Below are 5,527 nucleotides of genomic sequence, written 5' to 3'. Positions count from 1 at the left end.
CTTCAAGCCAAAACATTGTAAGACTTTTTAAACCCAGACAGCCTCAGTGTTGTGGTATGGATATGAAAAATGGCAAAACTTTAAAACCAAAATGATTGGTGTCCCAGCCATGACTCAGGAAGAAGGTTTGAATTGTATGCGTGTTGTATGACATATTACATTTTTGGCTTTTGGAAAATATTAAAATGAATGCTACTGTATAATGTTGGAAACTTTGCTGTATGAATATTGTTTCCTTTTTTTGCTGTTAACAAAACTTAAAAATAGTGGGTGAGAAATAATTTTTTCTTGGACTATAACATGATGATGTAAAAAGCTTTTGTTCATGTAACTAAGAAAATGGTAGAAAATAACAAGGAAATTCTTCACATTCTTGGATTATGGAAATCCAGACCCCCAGGGAAGGAAAAAAGCTTGATTTGCAGGTTGGGGGGGAAGGTTTTTGAATAATGCATGAAGACTTAAGAATATGCAAAAGGTTGATGCATTTAAAGAAGTGTTTTCTGAGTTAGGGTGTGCTCTTGGCTGAAGAAGAAGCCCCCAGCTGTTATCACCTTTTCCTTTATTGTTTGCCTCCTATTGTCTTTTATCAAACCTTTAAATATTTATCAGGAAAGGGAACCTTGTTTTTTTAAAATGTGGATGCTACACAAGGTCATGTCAAAGGAATTCTTGTGCTAAAATGTTTAACCCAGTGGCCAGAGTGGCCTCACTGTCTGGAGAATTGTGCAGCCACAGCTTTAATGGCACCTGAGGCCCAAAAACTGATGGCAGGAAGATCTGCTGTTGTTCAAGTCTGGCACCAAGTTAAGCTCTGATAACCAAAAGAGCCTCTACATGGATGAGCAGTGCTCAGTGATTACAGAATAACACTTGTTCAGTGGCACAGGAGGATTTAGAATTGAGGACAGGGGAAGGGTTGAACCAGCCTCCTGTTTGAACAGCCTGCACAGGGGCTGGGAACAAACCCATGGCTGCATTCCAGTGACAGAGCTCCAGAGCCAGGACAGGAGGGATTGAGGAGACATTCCCTGGCCTGAGGGACAAAATGTGTTCATGGATGGTCTGCAAGGGCAAGAAAGGGAAAAGAGTTCCAGGACACGCTGTGATTAAGGGAAGGGAATTAGACCAAGACTTACACTCTGCCTAAGGAGAGCAAAGAAGCACCACTGGTGGCCAAGTGCCACTGATGGCCCATCCCAAGTGTCCCTGAGCACAGAACAGCCCCAGCACAGCTCAGCACGGGGACCCCTCACCCTGGCCTCAGGGGCTCTCCAGCCCCGCAGATTTGCTCTTCCCAGCTGCAGCACCAGCACGGGAGGCCCCACTGAGCTGCACTGAAGGCAAGGCAGCAGCAGCCAGGGCTGCACAGCGGGGGAAGCCCCTGGGCCTGCCCACACATCCTCTGCTCAAATCCTCTGCCTGGGCACCCTCCTTGGGCATCTCCATCACTGGGGCCAATCCTTGCTGCCCCTGCTGCAGCTTCGCTGCTTTCTGTGCCTGCACTGCACAGCTGCTGGGGAACACACGGGCACAATCCCACTCTGGCTCTCGATTACACTCACACACTGGGCTGGGGGGGATTAGAAAATCACAAAAAAATAGGGCTGGTGCTGGAAAACATACGTAGTTTAATTTTTAAAAAAATTCATCTTTGTACTCGGGCTTGGTTTGCTTTCCCTTGGGGAAAGGAATTTTAAAGGGTTTTTTTAAAGGGTGGTTGCCCAGCGCGGAGCCGCCCCTCAGGCGAGGAGAGAAATGGCGGAGCGCGGGAAAGGGAGGGGAGCCTGTGCTGTGAGCAGAGCCCGCCCCTCGCTGCCATTGGCTGATTCTGCCGTCACTCCTCATTCTCGCGCGCTGATTGGGCAGAGCGGGGACAAGCCCGGCCCCGAGGCCAAAGGCGCCATTTTCGGAGCTTCTGTGCGGCCCGGCGGCGGCGGCGGCCGGAGCCCGGTAAGGTATCGGCGGAGCTCGGAGGCGGCCCCAGCGCAGGTGGGAGCCGCGCTCGGTTCTGCGGGGGCTCGGGGCTCGCTGTGGCCGGAGGGGGCGGCAGGGGGCTCTGGCGGGTTCGTTGTGCCATGCCCGGCCCGTGTTCCCTCTCGGTTGAGGGCGCTGCGGTCGCTGCCGCTCCCGGGCCCGCACAGGCGCTCCGGCAATGGCGCCTTTGCTGCGGCACGATCGCCGTGGGGGCGGCACCGGGGCCGGGCTTGTCCCCGCTCTGCCCAATCAGCGCGCGAGAATGAGGAGTGACGGCAGAATCAGCCAATCGCAGCGAGCGCAGCAGACTCACTCACTGCACTCTCCCTAATAGATTATTCCACTAATTATTATTAAGCATCGAGTTCCAGGTTTGTACAGGTACATGGGCTGTTCCTTTTATTTTCTGCAATTTTAGTAATTACTTCACCATTATTATCAATTTCTGAGCAGCATCAGAAGTATTGAACTTCCCACACATTTCTCCTTCTTCAGCTAATAGATAGTCTGGGGCTAGTTGATTTTGATGTACTGCTGCTCTAGTTTGAGTAAGTTGTTTAGCTATGAATTCCACTGCTCAGGCTGTTCAATTGGCAGTCATTTCTATTACAGCTTGTAGTCTGATAATTCTATTTAGCAGATAAATTGGAGTGGATAGCCCCAGCTCCCATCTTGAACCCAGGTCTGGTCCATAGTACTCAATAATTCATCCTGGGGGCCATTCATTATCCTTTGAATTGTGTTCCCCCTGTGGCAGGCTGCTTTTGTTTTGATACAAAGTTTTATACAAGGGAACTCCTAACACTCTATTCCCTTTTTCTTTTGGTAATGTGAAAACACAGGCTGGATAATCCCTGAGTACATGTCCCTCTCCATCTTTCTGGTAGGATATTATAAACCCTTTTCTGCAGTATCCCCAATATTCTGTTGGGCTTTCCAGCTTAGTTGAAATGATTTAGGTTGTTGCCAATAGATGCTTACACTTTTTACTTCTTCGTATGGGTTGGCTCTATCTTTTATACCAGCCTAGTCCTGTAAAATTGTTCTTTCTACACTTACCTTTACTTAACTTTCCCCAATATCCTTTTGGAGCTTTGGGCCACCAAGACTGACTGCTTGTATTTGTAATGAGGATAGTCATAGAGGGGGTTGCCCCACATATTGGTTAAGTTAGTTCCCTGATGTGTTATACACACTTCTCCTGTTTCCTCATGATTTAGAACTCACCCTTCAGGTCTATTGACTCCCCTCGATATTTCCATTTGATTCCAGTAACTGCTCTGGGTCTAATCCCTCCCCCCTCCATGGCCACTGTTCAGTCATTTGTGTTCCTCCACAGATCCAGCAGTGAGTTAAATCAGTTCAGTGGTAATATCAGTAAGTAATTCAGTAGAAATTTCTTTCATGAATTCCACAAATAAATTCTTTCCTGAGGTGGGTAAGTCCCGTTTGCTGAGTTGTTGTTTCAATTTCTGTACAAGTTAAACTTCCCTTATGGTTTGTCCTTGTTCCCTTGAACACTTTAGTTATATTCTTTATCAATTCTTCCTTGTAGTGATCTTGCACTCCTCCCTGATCTGCATATCCTCACATACCTTCTTTTGTGAAGCAGAGGTGTGCTTCTCCTACTGGGCAACTTTGCTATGCTGATGGAGCCCACCCTCCTTTTCCCAAATTGGGGCTCCCCAGTAACTTTTTCCCATGATAATGGAGGTTTCTGAGTTGTGTTTATTATAGCAGGCTGAATTGGTGTGTGTGTGGAAGGCAAGGGTGGATACTGTGTGTGCCATACCCAATTGTCTGGTAACACTTGGAACAAGCATCAGCACTATTTCCTTTTGTCATAATTAGCAATAGGATGAGTCCCATGACTGTTTTCATTCCTCTGCCTCCCTCAAGGCCTGTGGGGTTTCTATTGGTAGCCAAGGTTTGTTTAATCTTCTGGGCTGCAGGGAGTGTGTCCTGGGGTCTCCCACTTTGTCTCTCTCTTTTGGTATCATTTCTTAATTTTGTCCCAGCCTTGAGCTTTAACATTCCAGTAGGAGGCACAGCAGTAACAGCACGGTATATGCAACCCTTTCCAGCACTCTTGTGCAGTTACCTCTGCTTTGGCTTTCTTCTTTCCTTTCCTTCCATTCTCAAATAACTTCCTACCAGTTATGATCATCAGTTTTGATTTTTTTTTTTTCTATTGTGTCTTTTTCTTTTTTTCTTCTTGTGCTGATAGGTATAAGTACCTAACACTTTCCTTATGTTAATTCTTTTACATGGACACATAACACCAATGGGAGATACCCACCATTGGAATGACATCACCACAACTCAGTACAATATGGATACACTTTTTGCTAATTTTCAGGCAAATATCTTGACACTTCTCAACTGTAATTTTTGCTTTTTCTTAGGTATTTTCCAATGACAGGCACTAGAAATTGCCATTTGACAAAGCAAAGTTATTATATAAGTCACAGGTTAAGGCCAGAATAGGAGAACTAACTGAGTGAAACAGTCTTGATCTTCTTGTTTGAAGTGGAAGGATTTTTCCTCAGCAAAAGCTCAAAGCTTTTTCCTGAGCAAAAGCTCAAGTCAGCTGCTGGTGTTTTGTTGTACACAAAACAGGCAGGCTGCCCCAAGCACTGAGGCTAAAGACATTTGAGATAGTAAATAAATGCACATAAAACAAGACTAAAGTGGAGAATTTAACAGCCCTAATTGTTTAGAATTTTAATTCATGTACAAATCTGCTGAAGTGAGTTTCTTTTAAATTAGCCATCACAGTTTATGTAGCAGGTGTGTCATGCTAATGCAACATCTCCTGTTTCTTATTTTCTTGCACACTGCCAGGAGCAAGACCTTCAGAGATCTTTTGGTAGTTTTAACTGCTGTTTTCTAATTCTACTTATAATGGTTTATTCTATGCAGCCCTCACTTGGGGCAGCTGCTGCTAGCTTTTGCTTCAGCATTGTCTTTTTTATTGCATTAATTTGGTTTTCAGGATAAGCCACAATCAGTCTGATGTGCTTACAGAGCACTAGATGCTCCTGTGCTCTACACACACTCCCCTGTAAACATTAAAACACTTTAAGGAATCAGAGAATTAGGTTGGAGGGTGTCCTTAAAACACAGGGCACAGCACATTTATTGACTTTATCTGTGGTGTTGCACTCACAGAAGATTAGCAAATCATTGCAAACCTTACACAAAAGCCAGGACTGTTTTTAGTCATGAAGCTGCAAGAGGTTCAAACCTCAGGAGAGGTCAGGTTGGATATCAGGAAAACGTTTTCTACCCAGAGGGTAGCTGGACTCTGAGCAGGCTCCTTAGGGAAATGGTCACTGCACCGAGCCTGAGAGAATTTAAGAAGTTTGCACAATTCCTTCAGCATGTGGTGGGAATGTTGGGATGTCCTGTACAGAGACACAAGTGGGATTTTATTTTAATGTCTCCCTTCCAACCCAGCACATTCTGTTATCTTGTGATTTTTATGATTTACTAAGTGCAGCACACTCCAGGTGCTGGCTGGGCAGTTAGGATTCCAGCATTTGAGAAA

This window comes from Erithacus rubecula (assembly GCF_903797595.1).
Source record: "Erithacus rubecula genome assembly, contig: scaffold_88_arrow_ctg1, whole genome shotgun sequence".
In the NCBI taxonomy this organism is placed as follows: domain Eukaryota; kingdom Metazoa; phylum Chordata; class Aves; order Passeriformes; family Muscicapidae; genus Erithacus; species Erithacus rubecula.
The sequence above is the reverse complement of the archived record's forward strand: the minus strand, read 5'-3'. Positions refer to the sequence as shown.